Source organism: Anser anser (genome assembly GCF_964211835.1).
Source record: "Anser anser genome assembly, chromosome: 6".
NCBI lineage: Eukaryota > Metazoa > Chordata > Aves > Anseriformes > Anatidae > Anser > Anser anser.
In genome coordinates this window covers 41,221,762-41,234,484 of record NC_139726.1, presented here as the reverse complement: position 1 = coordinate 41,234,484, position 12,723 = coordinate 41,221,762, and the positions used below count along the sequence as shown (strand labels likewise).

Sequence of the window (12,723 nt, the reverse complement as noted above, 5' to 3'; positions counted from 1 at the left end):
CTTCCTACCCCTCACACTAGCTCTGTGCCTCTGACACATCAGCATACCTATCTGCTATGCAGGCCTACCTCCTTACATAAGGAAATGTGCCTGAACTACAAAGGGTCACTATGATAAAGTGAACATAGAGGTATAACAGCCCTCTCATTTCCTGTTGACCTTAGAAAAGTAGGAATTGAACCCACACAAGAGAAATCAAAATTCTCCATACTTCCCTTATATTATTTTCTAGTAGAGTCAGCTAATCAAGCTATCGGGCCCATACCCCGAAAATGATGGTTTAACCCCCTCCTCTACTAATGAACCCTTACGCGACCCCAATCATAACCTTCAGCCTCATCTTGGGCACCACAATCACAATTTCCAGCAACCACTGAGTTCTGGCCTGGACAGGACTGGAGATCAACGCACTAGCCATCATTCCCCTAATTGCCAAATCCCACCACCCACGAGCAGTAGAAGCCGCAACGAAATACTTCCTAACCCAAGCAGCTGCTTCCGCCCTGGTCCTATTCTCTAGCATAACCAATGCCTGAGTCACCGGCCAATGAGACATCACACAAATAAACCACCCAACCTCCTGTCTACTACTGACAGCAGCAATCGCTATTAAACTGGGCCTAGTGCCATTTCACTTCTGATTCCCAGAAGTACTACAAGGATCGCCACTAATAACAGCCCTGCTACTCTCGACCCTCATAAAATTCCCCCCACTAACCCTGCTCCTACTAACATCCAAATCCCTCGACCCAGCTCTACTCACCGCCATGGCCCTAGCCTCAACAGCACTAGGAGGCTGAATAGGACTGAACCAAACACAAACACGCAAAATCCTAGCCTTCTCGTCCATCTCCCACTTAGGCTGAATCGCCATCATCCTAGTTTACAGCCCCAAATTGGCCTTACTTACCTTCTACCTATACACAATCATAACATCAGCCGTATTCCTAGCCCTTAACAAAATCAAAGCCCTTAACCTATCCATGATCACAACCTCATGAACAAAAACCCCAGTGCTAAACGCCACCCTAATACTAGTACTTTTATCCCTAGCAGGCCTCCCCCCATTAACAGGCTTTATACCAAAGTGACTTATCATCCAAGAACTAACTAAACAGGAAATAACACCAGCAGCCATGGCAATTGCCATGCTATCACTGCTCAGCCTCTTCTTCTACCTACGCCTCGCATACCACTCAACAATTACCCTTCCCCCCAACTCCTCTAACCACATAAAACAATGATACACTAGCAAAGCCCCAAGCACACCTACTGCGGTCCTTGCCTCACTATCAATCCTCTTACTTCCCCTGTCCCCAATAATACATGCCATTGTCTAGAAACTTAGGATAACACCCCAAACCGAAGGCCTTCAAAGCCTTAAATAAGAGTTAAACCCTCTTAGTTTCTGCACATTAAGACTTACAGAATATTAACCTGTATCTTCTGAATGCAAGTCAGACGCTTTAATTAAGCTAAAGCCTCCCTAGACAAATGGGCTTCGATCCCACAAAACTCTAGTTAACAGCTAAATGCCTAAACCAATTGGCTTCTGCCTACAAAGACCCTGACGCACCCTAGTGCGCATCGATGAGCTTGCAACTCAACATGAATTTCACTACAGAGCCGATAAGAAGAGGAATTAAACCTCTGTAAAAAGGACTACAGCCTAACGCTTCAACACTCAGCCATCTTACCCGTCACCTTCATCAACCGATGACTATTTTCCACTAACCATAAGGATATTGGCACCCTGTACCTCATCTTCGGGGCATGAGCAGGAATAGTCGGCACCGCACTCAGCCTATTAATCCGCGCAGAACTAGGACAACCAGGAACTCTCCTAGGCGACGACCAAATTTACAATGTAATCGTTACCGCTCACGCCTTTGTAATAAGCTTCTTTATAGTCATACCCATCATGATCGGAGGATTCGGCAACTGATTAGTCCCCCTCATAATCGGTGCCCCCGACATAGCATTCCCGCGAATAAACAACATAAGCTTTTGACTCCTCCCCCCATCATTCCTCCTCCTACTAGCCTCATCCACTGTAGAAGCTGGCGCCGGCACAGGCTGAACTGTCTACCCTCCCCTAGCAGGTGACCTTGCCCACGCCGGAGCTTCAGTAGACCTGGCTATCTTCTCACTCCACTTAGCCGGTATCTCCTCCATCCTTGGGGCCATCAACTTTATCACCACAGCCATCAACATAAAACCCCCCGCACTCTCACAATACCAAACCCCACTATTTGTCTGATCCGTACTAATTACCGCCATCCTACTCCTTCTATCACTCCCCGTACTCGCCGCCGGTATTACAATATTACTAACTGATCGAAACCTAAACACCACATTCTTCGACCCCGCTGGAGGAGGAGACCCAATCCTGTACCAACACCTATTCTGATTCTTCGGACACCCAGAAGTCTATATTCTGATCCTACCGGGGTTCGGAATCATCTCACACGTAGTCACGTACTACTCAGGCAAAAAGGAGCCCTTCGGCTACATGGGAATAGTCTGAGCCATACTATCCATCGGCTTCCTAGGATTCATCGTCTGAGCTCACCACATGTTTACAGTAGGAATAGACGTTGATACCCAAGCCTACTTTACATCAGCCACTATAATCATTGCCATCCCTACCGGAATCAAAGTATTTAGCTGACTAGCCACCCTGCACGGAGGAACAATCAAATGAGACCCCCCCCAATACTATGAGCTCTAGGATTTATCTTCCTATTTACCATCGGAGGATTAACAGGAATCGTTCTTGCAAACTCTTCCCTAGACATCGCCCTGCACGACACGTACTACGTAGTTGCCCACTTCCACTACGTCCTATCCATAGGCGCCGTCTTTGCCATTCTAGCAGGATTTACTCACTGATTCCCACTACTCACTGGGTTTACCCTACACCAAACATGAGCAAAAGCCCACTTCGGGGTAATATTTACAGGAGTAAACCTAACGTTCTTCCCCCAGCACTTCCTAGGCCTAGCAGGAATACCCCGACGATACTCGGACTATCCCGACGCCTACACACTATGAAACACCATTTCCTCCTAGTCCTAGGACTTAGAGAAACTCCAGTACTAAAAATAGTAAACACAAGCAATAATTTCATATACTTCACTCTCACTCACCACTCAACTATCAGCTAACCACACCCCCGTCCACATAGCTTAACACAAAGCATGGCACTGAAGTTGCCAAGATGGCATAAAACATGCCTGCGGACAAAAGACTTAGTCCTAACCTTACGGTTGGTTTTTGCTAAATATATACATGCAAGTATCCGCGCCCCAGTGTAAACGCCCTCGACCACCTACCCCCATACAGGCCTTGAGGAGCGGGTATCAGGCACACCCAAGTAGTAGCCCAAGACGCCTCGCTAAGCCACGCCCCCACGGGTATTCAGCAGTAATTAACATTAAGCAATGAGTGCAAACTTGACTTAGTTATAGCAACAGCCTAACTTCAAGGGTTGGTAAATCTTGTGCCAGCCACCGCGGTCATACAAGAAACCCAAATCAACCGTCCTATTGACACGGCGTAAAGAGTGGTAAAATGCCTATCCTAGCTAACTAAGATCAAAATGCAACTGAGCTGTCATAAGCCCAAGATGCACCTAAACACACCATTAAGATGATCTTAGGAACTAACGACTGATTTAAACCCACGAAAGCCAGGGCCCAAACTGGGATTAGATACCCCACTATGCCTGGCCCTAAATCTTGATACTTACTTTACCGAAGTATCCGCCAGAGAACTACGAGCACAAACGCTTAAAACTCTAAGGACTTGGCGGTGCCCCAAACCCACCTAGAGGAGCCTGTTCTACAATCGATAATCCCCGATTAACCCAACCACCCCTTGCCAACACAGCCTACATACCGCCGTCGCCAGCCCACCTCGAATGAGAGCACAACAGTGGACACAATAGCACCCCGCTAATAAGACAGGTCAAGGTATAGCCTATGGAGTGGAAGAAATGGGCTACATTCCCTATTCATAGGGCACACGGAAAGAAGCGTGAAACCACTTCTGGAAGGCGGATTTAGCAGTAAAGTGGGACAATAGAGCCTACTTTAAGCCGGCCCTGGGGCACGTACATGGTTAAACATGACTGTTAGTAGTGTGGCGAGCCATAGTGGGAAGGCTAGGGCTATGTTCATAGATAGTTGGGTGGTTGGGGTGAATGTATATGGAAGGAGGCCTAGAAGGTTGATTGTAAGAAGTATGATTATTAGGGATGTAAATATTATGGCTCATTTGTGGCCATTTTTGTTGAGTGGGACTATTAGTTGTTTTGTGATTAGGTGAAGGAGTCATGTTTGGATAGTAGAAAGGCGGTTGTTGATTCATCGGTTGTTTGGGGACGGGAATAGTAGGGCTGGGAAGAGTAGGGATAGTAGGATTAAGGGGATGCCAAATAGATTGGGGCTGGAAAATTGGTCAAAGAAGCTTAGGTTCATGGTCAGGATCATGGTGTGGGTTTGGTAGTGAGGGAGGTCTTATTTGATGGGGGGTTGGTTGTGGTGAAGGCTAGTAGTTTTGGTTGGATGAGGAGTGCTAGGGTTAATCAGGTTATAATTATGATTGAAAATCATGGTGCGGGGTTAAGCTGTGGCATATCATTAAGGAGGGGGAAGTCCCTCTTTGGCTAGCTTAAAAGGCTAGTGCTGTTGCATAGCTTCTTAATGATTAGGATGATGATAGAAGGGACGATCAGGCCTCGAAATGTGGGAGTGGGGTTGATTCTACTACAATGGGTATGTAGCTGTGATTAGCCCCGCAAATTTCTGAGCATTGTCCGTAAAAAATCCCAGGCCGGGTGGTAATGAATGAAGTTTGGTTTAGTCGGCCTGGGATTGCGTCTGTTTTAACTCCGAGCGTTGGGACTGCTCAGGAGTGGAGTACGTCTCCTGCAGTAATGATCACGCGGATGGGGGATTCTATTGGGATAACTACGCGGTGGTCAACTTCTAGCAGTCGGAAGTGGCCGTTGGGTAAGTCTGGGGTGGGCACTATGTAGGAGTCGAATGATAGGTCTTTGAAGTCTGTGTATTCGTAGCTTCAGTATCATTGGTGGCCGATGGCTTTTAGGGTGAGGTCTGGTTCGTCGATTTCGTCCATTATGTAGAGGATTTGTAGGGATGGGAGGGCGAGGAGTACCAGGACGATAGCAGGTAGGATTGTCCAGATCAGCTCTACTTCTTGGGCGTCTACAGCATTGGACGAGAGTTTTTCTGTTAGTATGTGGGCTAAAAGGTAGAGAACTAGGCTGCAGATAGCTAGGGCAACGATTAGGGCGTGGTCGTGGAATTCAACGAGTTCTTCTATGATGGGTGATGAGGCGTCTTGGAATCCTAGTTGGGAGTGGTTGGCCACATGAGATGTACAGGATTTTTACCTGTGATTTAGTCTTGACAAGGCTATGTAATTGGTTTACTAACGTCTCATAAGAAAGAAGCATGAGCGGTTAACCTCCTGGGAGACCCAGAAAACTTCACCCCAGCAAACCCACTAGTAACCCCACCACACATCAAGCCAGAATGATACTTCCTATTCGCCTACGCCATCCTACGTTCAATCCCAAATAAACTAGGAGGCGTATTAGCACTGGCCGCCTCCGTACTGATCCTATTCCTAATCCCATTCCTGCACAAATCAAAACAACGAGCAATAACATTCCGACCACTCTCCCAGCTCCTATTCTGAGTACTAGTCGCCGACCTCCTCGTCCTAACATGAGTAGGAAGCCAACCCGTCGAACACCCATTCATCATCATCGGCCAACTCGCTTCAATCGCCTACTTCACTATCCCCCTATTTCTCCTCCCCGCCGCAAGCGCCCTAGAAAACAAAATACTCAACTGCTAAATACTCTAATAGTTTATAAAAACATTGGTCTTGTAAACCAAAGATTGAAGACTTACCACTTCTTAGAGTACCCCAAACTCAGAAAAAAAGGACTCAAACCTTTATCTCCAGCTCCCAAAGCTGGCATTTTCAATAAACTATTCTCTGACCCTAACCCCTAAACCGCCCGAATAGCACCCCGCGACAACCCCCGCACAAGCTCCAATACAACAAACAAAGTCAACAACAGCCCCCAACCCGCCACTAAAAACATCCCTGCCCCATGTGAATAAAACATGGAAACTCCACTAAAATCCGACCGAACAACAAACACCCCAACATTATTCACAGTAGAAACCCCGAACTTCCAAGCCCCCATAAACCCCCCAAACACCAACCCCCCAAAAACAATTGCCACAAACGCTACTGCACATCCAATCACCCGTCAATCCCCCCAAGCCCCAGGGAAAGGCTCCGCTGCTAAAGCTACTGAATAAACAAACACCACCAGCATACCCCCCAAATACACCATAAACAGCACTAAAGCCACGAACGAAACCCCAAGGCCCAGCAACCACCCGCACCCCGCCACAGACGCTAACACCAAACCAACAACCCCATAATACGGCGAAGGATTCGACGCCACACCCAAAACACCCACCGCAAAGCAAATCCCTAAAAAAAACATAAAATAAGTCATTATTCCTGCCCGGACACTACCCGAGGCCTGCGGCTCGAAAAGCCGCCATTGTTCTCAACTACAGGAACTAACCGCAAGCCCCCAATAATTCTACCCCATCTATGCCATTATGCTTAACCCCCCCCCCCCTCCCCCCCCGAGGCGGGGGTATTTGGTTATGCATATTCGTGCATAAATTTATATACCCCATATACATACATACTATAGTACCAGTAATATACATTATATACGGACTATCTTATAAGCAGGTGCTAAACCCATACATGTACACGGCCATTAAACCCTTAACCACACTCCTACCAAACCACCCGGCATGAATGTTCTAGGACCATACCCCACAACACCCAATACAACTCCACTCAAGCGCATAACAAGACCCCATTTTAATGAATGCTCACAGGACATGCTCCAACAACAACTCTCCACCACATATCTCATGCAGTTCGTATCAGACGGATTTATTAATCGTACTCCTCACGTGAAATCAGCAACCCGTTGCACATAATGTCCGGTATGACTAGCTTCAGGCCCATACGTTCCCCCTAAACCCCTCGCCCTCCTCACATTTTTGCGCCTCTGGTTCCTCGGTCAGGGCCATCCATTGGGTTCACTCACCCCTCCTTGCCCTTCAAAGTGGCATCTGTGAGTACTTTCACCTTCTCAATGCGTAATCGCGGCATGTTCCAGCTTTTTGGCGCCTCTGGTTCCTCTTATTTTTTCCGGGGTTACCTCACAGGTGGCTATTCCCAGTGATCTCGGGGGTCCCACAATCTAAGCCTGGACACACCTGCCTCACGGCCTATCCTATATTTCAAGGGTCCCTCGATGAGACGGTTGGCGTATATGGGGAATCATCCTGACACTGATGCACTTTGACCACATTCAGTTAATGTTACCTCCACCCTCCGGGTTAAATGGGGCTATTGGATGAATGCTCGTTGGACATAGCACAAAACAACAAATCATTAAGCGCAACCCCTGCGCTTCACAAACTAAACCAGTAAACTTTCGCTAACCACCATGTAGCATAAACCTTCATCGCCCAATCCCAGCAAACTACCTCTAAAACTCCATTAATCATCCCTTCCATGACATCATCGGAACGATGTATATATACACACAAACACATACAAAATAACTTAAACTTATTAGAGAAACTCCAGTACTAAAAATAGTAAACACAAGCAATAATTTCATATACTTCACTCTCACTCACCACTCAACTATCAGCTAACCACACCCCCGTCCACATAGCTTAACACAAAGCATGGCACTGAAGTTGCCAAGATGGCATAAAACATGCCTGCGGACAAAAGACTTAGTCCTAACCTTACGGTTGGTTTTTGCTAAATATATACATGCAAGTATCCGCGCCCCAGTGTAAACGCCCTCGACCACCTACCCCCATACAGGCCTTGAGGAGCGGGTATCAGGCACACCCAAGTAGTAGCCCAAGACGCCTCGCTAAGCCACGCCCCCATGGGTATTCAGCAGTAATTAACATTAAGCAATGAGTGCAAACTTGACTTAGTTATAGCAACAGCCTAACTTCAAGGGTTGGTAAATCTTGTGCCAGCCACCGCGGTCATACAAGAAACCCAAATCAACCGTCCTATTGACACGGCGTAAAGAGTGGTAAAATGCCTATCCTAGCTAACTAAGATCAAAATGCAACTGAGCTGTCATAAGCCCAAGATGCACCTAAACACACCATTAAGATGATCTTAGGAACTAACGACTGATTTAAACCCACGAAAGCCAGGGCCCAAACTGGGATTAGATACCCCACTATGCCTGGCCCTAAATCTTGATACTTACTTTACCGAAGTATCCGCCAGAGAACTACGAGCACAAACGCTTAAAACTCTAAGGACTTGGCGGTGCCCCAAACCCACCTAGAGGAGCCTGTTCTACAATCGATAATCCCCGATTAACCCAACCACCCCTTGCCAACACAGCCTACATACCGCCGTCGCCAGCCCACCTCGAATGAGAGCACAACAGTGGACACAATAGCACCCCGCTAATAAGACAGGTCAAGGTATAGCCTATGGAGTGGAAGAAATGGGCTACATTCCCTATTCATAGGGCACACGGAAAGAAGCGTGAAACCACTTCTGGAAGGCGGATTTAGCAGTAAAGTGGGACAATAGAGCCTACTTTAAGCCGGCCCTGGGGCACGTACATGGTTAAACATGACTGTTAGTAGTGTGGCGAGCCATAGTGGGAAGGCTAGGGCTATGTTCATAGATAGTTGGGTGGTTGGGGTGAATGTATATGGAAGGAGGCCTAGAAGGTTGATTGTAAGAAGTATGATTATTAGGGATGTAAATATTATGGCTCATTTGTGGCCATTTTTGTTGAGTGGGACTATTAGTTGTTTTGTGATTAGGTGAAGGAGTCATGTTTGGATAGTAGAAAGGCGGTTGTTGATTCATCGGTTGTTTGGGGACGGGAATAGTAGGGCTGGGAAGAGTAGGGATAGTAGGATTAAGGGGATGCCGAATAGATTGGGGCTGGAAAATTGGTCAAAGAAGCTTAGGTTCATGGTCAGGATCATGGTGTGGGTTTGGTAGTGAGGGAGGTCTTATTTGATGGGGGGTTGGTTGTGGTGAAGGCTAGTAGTTTTGGTTGGATGAGGAGTGCTAGGGTTAATCAGGTTATAATTATGATTGAAAATCATGGTGCGGGGTTAAGCTGTGGCATATCATTAAGGAGGGGGAAGTCCCTCTTTGGCTAGCTTAAAAGGCTAGTGCTGTTGCATAGCTTCTTAATGATTAGGATGATGATAGAAGGGACGATCAGGCCTCGAAATGTGGGAGTGGGGTTGATTCTACTACAATGGGTATGTAGCTGTGATTAGCCCCGCAAATTTCTGAGCATTGTCCGTAAAAAATCCCAGGCCGGGTGGTAATGAATGAAGTTTGGTTTAGTCGGCCTGGGATTGCGTCTGTTTTAACTCCGAGCGTTGGGACTGCTCAGGAGTGGAGTACGTCTCCTGCAGTAATGATCACGCGGATGGGGGATTCTATTGGGATAACTACGCGGTGGTCAACTTCTAGCAGTCGGAAGTGGCCGTTGGGTAAGTCTGGGGTGGGCACTATGTAGGAGTCGAATGATAGGTCTTTGAAGTCTGTGTATTCGTAGCTTCAGTATCATTGGTGGCCGATGGCTTTTAGGGTGAGGTCTGGTTCGTCGATTTCGTCCATTATGTAGAGGATTTGTAGGGATGGGAGGGCGAGGAGTACCAGGACGATAGCAGGTAGGATTGTCCAGATCAGCTCTACTTCTTGGGCGTCTACAGCATTGGACGAGAGTTTTTCTGTTAGTATGTGGGCTAAAAGGTAGAGAACTAGGCTGCAGATAGCTAGGGCAACGATTAGGGCGTGGTCGTGGAATTCAACGAGTTCTTCTATGATGGGTGATGAGGCGTCTTGGAATCCTAGTTGGGAGTGGTTGGCCACATGAGATGTACAGGATTTTTACCTGTGATTTAGTCTTGACAAGGCTATGTAATTGGTTTACTAACGTCTCATAAGAAAGAAGCATGAGCGGTTAACCTCCTGGGAGACCCAGAAAACTTCACCCCAGCAAACCCACTAGTAACCCCACCACACATCAAGCCAGAATGATACTTCCTATTCGCCTACGCCATCCTACGTTCAATCCCAAATAAACTAGGAGGCGTATTAGCACTGGCCGCCTCCGTACTGATCCTATTCCTAATCCCATTCCTGCACAAATCAAAACAACGAGCAATAACATTCCGACCACTCTCCCAGCTCCTATTCTGAGTACTAGTCGCCGACCTCCTCGTCCTAACATGAGTAGGAAGCCAACCCGTCGAACACCCATTCATCATCATCGGCCAACTCGCTTCAATCGCCTACTTCACTATCCCCCTATTTCTCCTCCCCGCCGCAAGCGCCCTAGAAAACAAAATACTCAACTGCTAAATACTCTAATAGTTTATAAAAACATTGGTCTTGTAAACCAAAGATTGAAGACTTACCACTTCTTAGAGTACCCCAAACTCAGAAAAAAAGGACTCAAACCTTTATCTCCAGCTCCCAAAGCTGGCATTTTCAATAAACTATTCTCTGACCCTAACCCCTAAACCGCCCGAATAGCACCCCGCGACAACCCCCGCACAAGCTCCAATACAACAAACAAAGTCAACAACAGCCCCCAACCCGCCACTAAAAACATCCCTGCCCCATGTGAATAAAACATGGAAACTCCACTAAAATCCGACCGAACAACAAACACCCCAACATTATTCACAGTAGAAACCCCGAACTTCCAAGCCCCCATAAACCCCCCAAACACCAACCCCCCAAAAACAATTGCCACAAACGCTACTGCACATCCAATCACCCGTCAATCCCCCCAAGCCCCAGGGAAAGGCTCCGCTGCTAAAGCTACTGAATAAACAAACACCACCAGCATACCCCCCAAATACACCATAAACAGCACTAAAGCCACGAACGAAACCCCAAGGCCCAGCAACCACCCGCACCCCGCCACAGACGCTAACACCAAACCAACAACCCCATAATACGGCGAAGGATTCGACGCCACACCCAAAACACCCACCGCAAAGCAAATCCCTAAAAAAAACATAAAATAAGTCATTATTCCTGCCCGGACACTACCCGAGGCCTGCGGCTCGAAAAGCCGCCATTGTTCTCAACTACAGGAACTAACCGCAAGCCCCCAATAATTCTACCCCATCTATGCCATTATGCTTAACCCCCCCCCCCCTCCCCCCCCGAGGCGGGGGTATTTGGTTATGCATATTCGTGCATAAATTTATATACCCCATATACATACATACTATAGTACCAGTAATATACATTATATACGGACTATCTTATAAGCAGGTGCTAAACCCATACATGTACACGGCCATTAAACCCTTAACCACACTCCTACCAAACCACCCGGCATGAATGTTCTAGGACCATACCCCACAACACCCAATACAACTCCACTCAAGCGCATAACAAGACCCCATTTTAATGAATGCTCACAGGACATGCTCCAACAACAACTCTCCACCACATATCTCATGCAGTTCGTATCAGACGGATTTATTAATCGTACTCCTCACGTGAAATCAGCAACCCGTTGCACATAATGTCCGGTATGACTAGCTTCAGGCCCATACGTTCCCCCTAAACCCCTCGCCCTCCTCACATTTTTGCGCCTCTGGTTCCTCGGTCAGGGCCATCCATTGGGTTCACTCACCCCTCCTTGCCCTTCAAAGTGGCATCTGTGAGTACTTTCACCTTCTCAATGCGTAATCGCGGCATGTTCCAGCTTTTTGGCGCCTCTGGTTCCTCTTATTTTTTCCGGGGTTACCTCACAGGTGGCTATTCCCAGTGATCTCGGGGGTCCCACAATCTAAGCCTGGACACACCTGCCTCACGGCCTATCCTATATTTCAAGGGTCCCTCGATGAGACGGTTGGCGTATATGGGGAATCATCCTGACACTGATGCACTTTGACCACATTCAGTTAATGTTACCTCCACCCTCCGGGTTAAATGGGGCTATTGGATGAATGCTCGTTGGACATAGCACAAAACAACAAATCATTAAGCGCAACCCCTGCGCTTCACAAACTAAACCAGTAAACTTTCGCTAACCACCATGTAGCATAAACCTTCATCGCCCAATCCCAGCAAACTACCTCTAAAACTCCATTAATCATCCCTTCCATGACATCATCGGAACGATGTATATATACACACAAACACATACAAAATAACTTAAACTTATTAGAGAAACTCCAGTACTAAAAATAGTAAACACAAGCAATAATTTCATATACTTCACTCTCACTCACCACTCAACTATCAGCTAACCACACCCCCGTCCACATAGCTTAACACAAAGCATGGCACTGAAGTTGCCGAGATGGCATAAAACATGCCTGCGGACAAAAGACTTAGTCCTAACCTTACGGTTGGTTTTTGCTAAATATATACATGCAAGTATCCGCGCCCCAGTGTAAACGCCCTCGACCACCTACCCCCATACAGGCCTTGAGGAGCGGGTATCAGGCACACCCAAGTAGTAGCCCAAGACGCCTCGCTAAGCCACGCCCCCACGGGTATTCAGCAGTAATTAACATTAAGCAATGAGTGCAA

The 12,723-nt window shown here is 47.2% G+C and overlaps 2 long non-coding RNA genes across 2 annotated transcripts in view; one reads left to right on the top strand and one right to left on the bottom strand.

The window, feature by feature from the left end:
- Positions 1–12,723, bottom strand: part of LOC310901950 — a 306,235-nt gene that overhangs the window by 256,164 nt on the left and 37,348 nt on the right. The gene's annotated exons all lie outside the window — the stretch shown is intronic.
- LOC310901951 overlaps positions 1–12,723 on the top strand; it is a 126,281-nt gene that overhangs the window by 99,572 nt on the left and 13,986 nt on the right. Inside the window, exon 2 of the long non-coding RNA XR_014586330.1 lies at positions 7,161–12,723. This exon is cut by the window's right edge and continues 13,986 nt beyond it. This is a non-coding gene — a long non-coding RNA (uncharacterized lncRNA). The remainder of the gene's footprint in view (positions 1–7,160) is intronic.